Source organism: Gossypium hirsutum, chromosome A04, assembly GCF_007990345.1.
Source record: "Gossypium hirsutum isolate 1008001.06 chromosome A04, Gossypium_hirsutum_v2.1, whole genome shotgun sequence".
In the NCBI taxonomy this organism is placed as follows: Eukaryota; Viridiplantae; Streptophyta; class Magnoliopsida; order Malvales; family Malvaceae; genus Gossypium; species Gossypium hirsutum.
The window spans coordinates 4917463-4929944 of NC_053427.1; the positions used below are offsets into that span (position 1 = coordinate 4917463).

The following is a 12482-nucleotide window of genomic DNA, read 5'->3' on the forward strand; positions in this document are numbered from 1 at the left end:
ACAAAGAAGAGAGAGATGGGACAAACTAAAATTGCACTTTTCCATAACAAAATAAGTTAAGGAAAGGCATATAAACATTTCTGATTTCATCTGAATTACAAAGAAATTACAAAAGTTTGATCTTACATCACTAACAAACACAGAATTATACACAAAAAAGAAAACTATGACAAAACTATTCAAAGCAAAAAAGCAGTCTCAACTCAACAAAATCCCTATTTGTCTTATGCACATTATAATATGTATCTGTTACCATAAATGTAAAGAAATTGTACCTCAGAATGGAAGAGGGCATGTTCTTTTTGGCAGCAGTTCAGCGTATTGCTTTCAAACTGGGAATTCTATCACGCTCTTGAACCTAGCTTCCCCCACCATTTTCTTCGAGCTTTGTCTGATTCGGGGTGGCCACGCTTATGTAGTCTTGCCTTGGCTGCCTTTAATCTCAGCTTGTAATCTTTCTTCCATGTCTTGAACCGGAGTCTTAATGTCCGAAGTTCATCTTCAGGATTCATATTAGAAGCTTGCTGTGGCACTCTGATGTCAATTAAAGATTTTGCATCGGCATCAAAATTTTGTTTCCGCTGCTCAAATTCATTTAACAGATTGCCCAGTGCATTCAAAGAACCATTCTCTCTCCCCCCAACAACATCAGGCATAGCACCAGAAAATAAGACAGGTGTGTTCCCACCGGTTGTTCGAGATCCCATGGACACGTTATCTTCAGAATCATAGCATCGAGGCGATAACACATCAGCTCTTCCTAGCTGACCTGCACCATTGTCAGCAGCAAGACTCTTTCGGGCTGCAGTAAGACTTGTCTGCAATAAATGCATTGACATCTAAGTTACTACTATAATAATTTTTTTCTATAACATTACATGTAAAGTAATAGTCAGTTTTCATGATTAACTACAATCATTAGGATCATAACAATGTTGCAATGACTTAGATGATTATCAAGAACTTCGGTAAAAAGTACCATGGAGGCCCTTGTACTAGAAGTTAGATTGCATTTTGTCATATCTACTTAAAAAATGGGCAAATTAATCCCTATATGTTAGATCAAAGAGCAAATCGGTCCTTTCCATTAAAAATTTCATCTATTTGTACTATTAAAAACTGGCACAGTTGACGGAATAACCTGACACTGACACATGGCATGTCATGTGTACCTCATGCTAATGAACAATGACCAATTTTCAACAGTAGAAATGGATGAAAATTTTAACGGAAAAGACCAGTTTGCTTTTTAATTTAGCTTACATGGACTAATTTGCCCATTTTTTTAGTAGAGGGTGCAAAACGCAATCCAACTCGTAGTACTTCATGATACTTTTATCCAAGAACTTCTGTGTCAGTCAACAACTATCACCTTGGTACAAACATGTTTTGATATTAATAGATAAAAACAGAAAAACTTACTTGCAGTGATACCATTTGCTTTTGCCACATCTCTTCCATTGATTTCATCTTTGCCTCATAGTCCAACCACCTTGCCTCGGACTTCTGTAATTGCTCCCGTAATGTGGCATTTTCCTGTTCTTTTTGCCCCAAATTCGTTTCTGCCTTGAGAACCCTTCTTTGGAGCTCTGCCATTACAGAAGGTAGAACTTGAATCTGTTGCTCATGGGGCATGTCCTGGTCAGCCAATAAAACGGGTCATACTAGGAGAAAAAAAAATGCTTGGATGCAAGCAATAAATAAAAATAAATGGTCAGTATATCTTTAAAGAATACCTTTGCTTCAAAAATCTTCCTACCAATCTTTCGTCTAGATTTTACACTTCCACGGTTTGACTGTTTCAAATTATGCATGTTGTTGAAATGTCTCCGGGCCAACCACCCACGGATTACTGCAATGGAAAGAAAAAAAAAACAGTGGTTATGATAAGAAAACCGTACAGTGGAAAGCGAAAAATTTAGTTACCACGTATATTTACCAGATTGTAAATATATGACTGCCGTCAACTGCTCATCAAGTAATTGAGAAGAAAATGCTGAGCATCTATTTGACTCAGCAGCATACTTCCTTCGTATATTTTCACCACAGACAACTGCATTGGAAAGAAAATGTCCGTCAATTGATAAGCAAATAATAATAAAATGTGAACTGGCAAAATATAGGTGCTCGTAATATAAAATGGAAATAAGTTTTGCTTGGAAGAAATTACATGATTGAATACTTTTTGCTCCTTTGTTGAGCTCATGGAAAAGACGACGAGCTCGGTGACCACGGAAGTATTTCTGAACCTCAATTACTCCTCGCAACACCTGTTTTCTCCTATCCTCCAATGCACTAATCTGCAAACCATAAACAGAATGAAATAAGTTTGAAACTCCGTTTTCCAGAAGTATGTTAACTTGAAGGCCCAACTCCGAGAAACATATAAACAGGACAAGAGTAAAGAACTTACCTGTCCAGTTCGAAGAAACAGTTTGGTATAGCCAATTTGATACATTTGAGGAAGGACATTAAATTGTTTTAGAAGTGCAACTGAAATACTCAATGAATCCTGAGATACAATGGGCTCCGACAGTAGGAATCCGTACCTGAGAAATGCACAAATATAAGATAACTATGCTGAAAATAATATTAAGAAAAAAAGAACTAAAAACACTAGCCATAAACTAAAAAAGGTACCTTTCTGAAAATGCCTGATGTGTCATTCTAGTAGGATATCCAGACCTCGAGATTCTAATAACCTCAAAAATTCCACAACATCTAAGCTGCTGCAAGACAAGATCTTCTTCATATGTACCAGGGAGTTGCTTGGAGTTTGGTTTTATGCAGCAAATAAAATGAGGTCTTGTACTCTCCAACTGGTGCGTTAATTTGAAGAGCTGGCCCTGCAAGTATGGAAGAAAACGCATTTACAAAGCATGCCAGCATGTGGTAAACACAAATATTTCCAAAGACAGTTTTAGACATCCCTCAATGCCAAAGGAATGTAAAGGTTTTCAAAGGCAAATTCAAATATTAGTCTATAATCACAGATACATTTGGATCACAAGAAAGAAAATTTACCTTGAATTGCAAAGCAACACTTTGCATTGTTGTGTCCAATGAAGTTACTGATTGCAGAGGTTGATTAAACATTTTTTTGGCAAACAATTGTGGCAACTGACTGTCACAGGATGATAGAAGTTGGACTACCTCAGAGCTCAGTGGATCACGGTTCTTATCCAAAAAGCCATTAGTATCATAGTGTACCTGGCAGAATTCATATAAAATCAATAATCATGTTTGCATACCATTTTATTAGTATGGAATGCCATTTAATTAACTTGCAAACAAATCAAATATATATCTTATATTACAAGGTATAAGATTCAATGCTAAGTTGGACGATCTATTTAAATGCCATGTGGATAATTTCTTTTAATTAAATTAGAATGTATTCAAATTTTAGATAAAATAAATCACTTATATATTGCGTAAATATTTTATATATAAAAAATATAATTTAATTAAATGTATTTTTTAATTTAAATACAATAAACCCATTACAATAAACGCGTTCATCTACATATAAAGATTACTTTACACCTATATTAATTAAAGGCACATGGATTGTTTTATAAATATAATTAATATTATCATCTGCACACTAAATTATTTTGTTACGGAAAAGTGCAATTTTAGTTTGTCCCATCTCTCTCTTCTTTGTCAACAACTTAGGGAGAATGTCACGAGCTGCACAAAGGAGCCCAAAACTAATGTACACGTTTTAGACTCTTCATGTTCCCTTGGGGTTATTCGGCCCGACAAGACTGGCTCATTGCTTCGTAGAGACTCAATACCTATCTACTTAGATACAGGTTAAAATGTAAACACTACAATAACTTATATTTTTACCAGAATAATTACGTAAATCCCTTAGAACTGTCATCTTATAGATAAGCACTAATCTCAATCATTGATATAATTCGATCTGTATTGTTGGTTCTGGGGAAACTTAACTATAAAGCTCTCCCCATTCATTTGTAATCACTTCATTCTTGAACTAGAGAATATTTTTGAAAACATTTATTCATACACTTCGTGTGCTATTGCTTTCTTCTGACTTTTCTGCTTTATTTTGGTGCCTTAGAGAAATTCCTTTGTGAATTCTCATTTTTGAGAGTAAGGTTGATTTAGGTGGATTTGAAATAAAGAAATAACCTAAGGTTGCGTGGTTTGCCAGACTTAAGTTCTAATCCCGTGAATTCCCATTTTCGAGAGTAAGGCTGACTTAGGTGGATTTGAAGCAAAGAAATCACCTAAGGCCACATGGTTTACCAGACTTTAAGTTCTAGCAAAAAACTAGTTCTTGAATATTATCCACTTTCTTAATTAATTTCCTTTGAAATTGAATGAAAGGACAAATCCTAAAACGAATTTCAAACTGTCCTCTAAAGACCAATAACTGACCTCGCCCGCAAAATGTAGAACACCAAAGGCCCTGCCTCTGTCTCCTTTGAAGTATGAATTAGAATTCAAGTGTTGCTTCAACTTATTAGCAAGGGTGAAATCAGTTGAGTTGGGTGCATTTGATTCCTCGTCCAGCAAGGAAAGTATCCCTAAGGGTTTCTGCAAAAGAAACACCAAAAATGAAGAAAGACAGATTACAAAGGCACGTTTTTATTTGAAATGCAACAAGATGTGATAAGGAAATAAAATCTTCAGCCAACATCAGCACCCAAGCTAAGACAACATACTTTAGTTAGACCAAGTTCAAGTTCTATCTAAAAGGAAAAAATATAGAATACAAAGAAACACATGATACATAAGATACAGAACAGAGTTCAACAATCCCTTAAAATAGTCCTAGGAACTTCAAAAACCTTGCTAACAAAGAAACCATCGAACCGTCAAATTACCTTCTCAAATAAGTCCAAGCACTCTTGGTTGTCTTCAAAAACAACTTTACTCCAATCAATCCCTTCCAAATCATACTCCTGAAAAATAAGGAAAAAAAATAACAGGAAGTTGGCCAAAATAATAATCTCAGATAAGGAAGTGAAATCAAATCCAGAGATAAGAATAGACAACTGAGAACTAGATTATAAAGAACTTTTGGCTTGAAAATTAATATGTTCAGTAAGATGAAGGCACAGTACCAAAATCCCAACTTAAGAGTATAGAGGTATCATTCTTACACAAAAGTCAAATACTCTGGCAATTAAAAGATTTGAGTTGCTTACCTCTTGCTCAAGCTTAAGGAGGTGTCAGTTAAAGTGTTGTTGCAACCTCTCATTTGCATAATTTATACAAAACTGTTCAAAGCTATTCTTCTGAAAATCAGATGACGACATTATTAGTTGGACAAACTGAAATTCACAATGATAATCCCCAAACAGCTGCTTCGAAACTATTTACCTTCAATGACTCAAACCCATAAATATCAAGGATGCTTATGGACCTGCCAATGTGTTTTTTGCCTGCTTCAAGTGACTTGTTGATTTGTTCCACAAGCCAGTCAAACAAGCTTGCATAGATGAATTTTGCCAATGCATCTCTAGTGCCGATTGCCTATATTACAATTTAGTTAATGTATTATCATGTTGTTAATGTATGCATCACAGCAAATACAGAATGCAACTTATGAGGGATTGAGAAAGAACAATTTCGTTAACAAATACTAGACAAACCTGTTGCAAAGTCAATTTTTTAGCAATTCTATCCTTCCCAACTTGGATTCTATAAGTAGATATAGCTTGCATCAGTTCATGTGGTGCACAACCGATCAGCGTGGCAGCACTGGTTAAAGCTGCAGCAAGGAATAAAAAAGACCTCACATAAATAAGGATCTTATGAACACAATATATTAACAAACATGAAACAAAAGACTGATTAAAAAATTAATTTTAAATAGATCCAACAACTAATTATATTAGCAGGCATATAACTACTAATGATGAAAATCACATATAATGAGGTCTTTACTGCACATATACCTTCGTCAGCTAATGCCTCCACATGATTTTCTTTGTCAATTACTTGAAATGATATATTTCCTAACCATAACACTGCAGCAAGCATTGCAAATACTTGCTCTTGCTCTTCTTTGCAAATCTGAACAATATCGAAGGCTTCCTGCAGAAGTGGAGAAACTATTGCTTAAAAGCCAATGAGACAGAAATTAAAGGGTAAAGAAATGCCTACACTATTGATGGCAACATTAAAATCAGGTCTTCTGAATTACCTTTAGCTTTTGGAATTTTTGACCGTCATCAACACCATTAATTACCAAGCAGTCACTCTGGACAAGATAGTTGTACTCATTAGCCATTTTAAGATTCAATCTCTCTGCAAAGACATGATTCCAAGGATCATAAATATATTTCACAGATTCAATCTAGTGAACAAAAGACCAAGTAGCAGGAATGCTTTGGCAACCCGAATATTTAAATGATACGAATCATATGATACAATATCTTAAAAGTAAGTTTCACAACTTGAAAGAAATAACATGTCCAAGCATAGTTCCACGTAGATAATACAGACTTCAACTTTCTAAACCAGCATGGATTGCAAAACACTGTAAAATGAAATTGCACCTCTTAGAGCTGGTGAAGCGCCAGCACAAAGTTGATAAAAGATATGGTAAGACCTTTCACCAGCAGCCAGTTGAACTACCCTTGACTGCTCAAAGGTGACAAAAAGCATCCACATCAGACACAATACATGACAACAAAGATAAAACCTGATATAATGTTGAACTATGGCAAGAACTCACCTTTTCGAGAAGAACTATCCAGAATTGTCATCAGTGAATCAATATTAGCACAAAAACCCAGTCAGCAACCAGGATTTGTCTATACTATTTTATTACTATAAAGTATAATAGCATTTTATTTTTCAATTTCACCATGCTTACAAGTTTGGATATTGGCACCAGATATCTTCCCCGATGCAGTAAAATGAATATCAATAAGTTTCCCCTGCACCAGAAAGAGTGATAAACACAACGTTTTTTTCTGAGGTATAGAAGATGTGAAATGTCTAAACGACAGTAAAAGTTGGTCATCTAGGGTAAAAATTAGCATTGATTCTTTTAGCCATGAGAATAATTTATACATATTTACCTTCAGTAAAGAACAGAGGGCAAATGAAAGAGGGGAAGAAGAACTTACAAATCTGCTAGAATTGTCATTCCTAGATGTCTTTGCATTCCCAAATGCTTCAAGTACACAATGCGTCCGAAGGATTTTACACTCTTTCCCACCATATCCCACCTCCAAGGGAAGCTAGGTACTGCATTGCAAATTTTGCTGTCTCAGTTTTCCCAGCTCCACTTTCCCCACTGCAAGATAAATTTAGATTATGAAATTCTACAGTTCATAAAACAAACAATTTGCTTAAAGATCCACAAGTTATATATTATCATATATAACTACAAGTATTAAACATCCAGCTAACCTTATGATTATAGACTGATTTAATCCATCTGCAAAATTTAAATTACAGACAATAAATAATCAGAAACAATTTGCTACAATCACTTTATGCTAACTTTAGAAAGAAAAAAGGAAAGAATTGGTTCATTCACCATTCATCATTTCATTGTAAGCATTGTCTGCCATAGCAAAAACATGAGGGCTATCTGTAGCTTTCTCTCTATAACTTGTGACAAAATCCTTCCCATAAATTTGGACATCTTTGAATGGATTGACGGCAATTAAAACCGGACCTGCTTTACTCTACACAAAGAAAAAATATATATTAATGAAGCTCAGAAGCAGAGATAATCCTCAAAAATAAGTACATGAGCAAGGATTTTATCCTACTTACATATATCATATCATGAGAATATCTGCGCTTAAGATTGTGAAGAACTGATGGCTCATTCAAATAACTGAGCTGTATGAGATCATTCACACCCTCCAGAATTCCTGGGTTTGCTGGTAAGAGCTGGCTGGTACAGACTTTGATGACCTACAAGAGCCATATAATATAAATTAAACACCAAGCTGCCAAAAGGTATACTCTAGTCATTATACAATTGCAAAAATCATGACACATTTGAACTTACATTTCCATTGGAGAGGGAAACAATTGATTCCTCTCCAGAAGTTGATTGTACAGTTCCAGATGCCCACATCCCGTTGGATAGCCGACACCAAACATGAAGTTTCTGTAACCAAATCCTCTCACAATGAATAGATTTTCTTTAATCAAATAATTGACCTAAGATAGTAGTAACTTTTTATAGAAGATAAACAAATGGCAAGTGGATGCTCCGATTTCATGATGTTCCAATAAAAGAACACAATTCACAGTCATCTTGCAATCCAGATGATAATCCAGATTCTTGCTGAGTTATAAACCCAAGCACCGTATAACAAATCAACAACACTACCAACTCTAGATTTTAATATTTCCAAGTTCATTATCATGAATCGTGAGTTTATAATGAAAAAGTTGGATTCCATTTAGTTATTGCCCTCAATTCCAAGCATAACACCCCAAACTCATTTCATCAAAATTCATAAGTATTCCTAGTTAAAAGATTCATTAAAGCAACATTACATTTGACACACACATTACTAACAGCAAGAAAACCCTATTTTTAAAAAAAAATAAAAATTCACAGCTAAACACCCTAAACTTTTCGGCAAATTCCCATTTCATAAAATTCTATATTTTCTCCTGTGCCTACTAAATTTACTACTTAGCATTAAATCAAAAAGGCAAAGAAAACAAAACCTTTTGCAGATTTATCAAATATCACCCTAAGATTAATCTAGAGATAATAAAAACTCTTCTTAAGCTCACTAATCAAAAGCTTCATTGGGTTACGCAGTAACACATTAGCAGCAACAACAAATATATATATATCAAGCCAAGTTAAACATATCAAAATTGGGAAAAAAAAACCCGTAATTGCCACTTAATACTTACTTTGTTAATAAAATACCCAACATTAGCAGTCCCTTTCCCTCCTTTCACCTCAATTTTCCCTTCCAAATCCTCCCCTTTCTTCTCTTCCACGGCATCCAAATTATACGGTGAATCCACATTCACATCTTTCCTCATTTTTTTACTCCCAAAACTAACTATCTTCACTCCCAGCTCATTTTCGTTCCTCTTAACTTCCTCTTTTCCTTTCATTTCACTTAAAACGGCACCATCTACACCATTAGCATCGATTTTGAAGTTCGTCGGAAGGGACCGGCGAGCCGACGGGAGTCTGGCTTTGGAAGTCGGCCGGACCGGTAAAGCCGGCGGTAAATCTTTAGGTTTGTCGACTTCGTCTTGTCGCCGGAGAGATTCCAACATTTCTTCTAGCGAACTTTTCGCTGGAGCCATCGGCGACACCGATAACATCATTTTTTAGAAACAAAAACCCTAAAATCCACCGGAGAAAAAGTGAATTCTTCTTTTAGAAACTCAATTTAGTTTCTTTACTAAACTCGCACTGGAAAAAAAAGACTAAAAAAAGAGATCAAAACAGCATAAATTATGAAGTAAAAGAAACAAAACAGAGAACTGAAACGTTTCGAATTTTGTTCAAAAACTGCGGTGGAACTATCATCTGCTAAAATCCCAGAAAAATATACTCAATTTTGGGTTGTTATCATTTAATGTACTTGAATTTTGGGTTGTTGGCTCAAGGAAGGGAAATTCGATTGAATTATACTCAATTTAATTATAATTATTTTTACTCGTAGTTCTGAGGATAGCCCAGTTGGGAGAGTGTTAGATTGAAGTTTTGAAGGTCACGTGTTTAATCCACAGTTATCACATTTTAAAGATAGTATTTTTAAAATATCCATACTTAAGTTTTCATTTAATTTGGTTGAAAAAAAAAATTAAAATATTCAATGTAATTATTAATATTTATACTCATTATTGTGAGGATAGCTCAGTTTGAGAGCATGTCAAGTTTTCATATTGATTCCTACCAAAGCTTACTTACGAGCAAAAAGGGTTAAAAAAAATTTGCCCTTTGAATAAACGAGGCTTTCCCGATAGAAATAGTTGCATGCGAGGAGATCCCAATTCCGTGTATCTGGTTAAGCAAGCCTTGCCGCCAGCTTTCACCCAAACAAAAAACATGAGCGCCTAATGTGAAAAGGTTGCTTTACTAAATAATATAAGGCACGTTAGCGCTTTAATTTTCAATAAGGGGTGGATCTTGAAGAAGCAAAGCGAGCTTAGAGTAGCAACCTATTACGTTTTTTAGGCCCTTTTACTTGATATTCTATTAGTAAAGCGCTAGCACCCCTATAGAGTAAGGGTCTTTTGCTATCAATGAACCCGAAAGTAAAAATCCAGTGTGTTTTGTATAGATCGAGACTTGTAGCTTGATTCTTTAGTCATTCCATACTAGGAAGAATTGCAGGAAATCGTTCGATTCTTCCTATTTCTCAATGATATTTGACGATCAAGACAATTCCCGTAAAACTTTTTCATTTCATAGAAGTGAATTCTTATTCTTACGAAGCAAATAGCATTTCCTATTGATTTGTCCCCTGGACTGGATCTGAAGGTCACATGTTCAATCCACGTTCATTGCATTTTAAAAATATCCATAAAAAATAGTGTTAGACTAAATACTTAAAATGTCAGTTGGTCTATCCACTTTCACAACATTTCTAAAATACCCATACCTCAGTTTTCAGACTAAATACTTAAAATGTCAGTTGGTCTATCCACTTTCACAACATTTCTAAAATACCCATACCTCAGTTTTCATTTAATATAGTTGAAATAACTTTTTAAAATATCCATAGCTTCGTTATCATGTAACGAAGGTTGTTTGATCAAAAAAGGGAAATTCGATGGAATTCATACTAAATGTAATTATTATTAATTTTAATCACAATTATGAGGATAGCTCAGCTCAGAGAGCATCAAATTGATGATATAATGGTCACGTGTTTGATCCAAGTTCATCGCATTTTAAAAATATCCATAAATAGAGAGTGATAGACCAAATTCTTCAAAGGTCACGTCTTTGATATGCTTTCATAGTCATTTTTTTAGATATATATAGTCACTTGTCATTTAATGTAGTTGAAATAACATTTTTAAAATATGCATAGCTTAGTTATCATTTAATATACTTGAATTTTGGGTTGTTGGATCAAGAAAGGGAAATTTGATGGGATAATACTCAATATAATTATTATTATTACTTATAGTTGCGAGGATAGCTTAGTTGGGAGAGTGTCAGAATAAAGATGTTCGGCCACGTTCATCGCATTTTAAAAATATCCATAGAGGAGAGTGTTAGAGTAAACACTTGAAGGATCACCTGGTCAATTCACTTTCACTATATTTTTAGAATATCCATACCTCAAATTTCATTTAATGTAGTTGAAATAACATTTTTAAAATATGCATAGCTTAGTTATCATTTAATGCACTTGAATTTTGTGTTGTTGGATCAAATAAGGGAAATTCGATGCAATTCATGCTCAATATAATAATAATTATTTTTTACTTATAATTGCGAGGATAGTTCAGTTGGGAGAGCGTCAGACTAAAGATCTAAAGGTTCCAAAGAGGAGAGTGTGGTCTTGAAATCACTATTTTCGACACCATTAAAAAACGGGTTGTTATAACTAATATGTGAAAATAATAAGCTAATATGACATTACACATATGATAACATGTTTAGTGCATCAGATTTTGGAAATAACTAAATTTTACTTAATGAATTTAATAGTTATTCTTTGGTGAGGATTGGAATTTTAAAATTTGTAAAGTATAATGACTAAAAATGATTAAATAAAAATACAACAATTAAATCCACAACTTTCAAAAAGTATAGAGACTAATAGCATAGTTTAACTATATTCAATTTCAACAAGTGGTTCTCAAGTTTGGTAAAAGTTCCATGGAAGCTCTTGTACTAGGAGTCAGGTTACATTTTGCTCTCTCTACTAAAAAAATGAACAAATCAGACTTTATATGCTAGATCATAGAGTAAACTGATCATTTTCTTAAAAACTCCATCCATTTACTGTTGAAAATAGTCTATATACGTTAACATGAGGTATACCTAGCACGCCATGTGTATCTATTTGATTATTCCGTCAATCACGCCAGTTTTTAATACTAGAAATTAATGAATTTTTTAACACGAAGGATCAATCTACTCTTTGATCTAATGTATGAAGACTAATTTTCTCAAGTAAAGGGCAAAATGTAATCTAACTCCTAATAAGAGCCTCTATGATACTTTTACCCTCAAGTTTTTGAGCTTGTTAAAGTTTGACAACTGAATTTCAAATGTCAAATTATGCTACTGTAAATCTTCTCTTTTTTTTTCTATTTAAAAATTTTAATCTAAACCCTGACTCATTGTTTTTAGAATTAGATTGGATCAGTTGGGGGTATTGTCTAAAAAATAAGTTGGATCGATTAACTTGTGAATCGATTAAACTAATCGGTTGAACTGACCTCCTCTATCTTTTAAATATTTTTAATAATTTATTCAAACAAATTAAAAAAACTTGTTAAATCGAAAATTGATGGTATAATTAGTTTGA

At 34.0% G+C, this 12482-nt stretch overlaps 1 pseudogene; it reads right to left on the reverse strand.

Moving 5' to 3' along the window:
* Nucleotides 1-56: 56 nt before the first annotated feature.
* LOC107948619 (myosin-2-like) lies at nt 57-9698 on the reverse strand (annotated as a pseudogene).
* Nucleotides 9699-12482: the final 2784 nt, after the last annotated feature.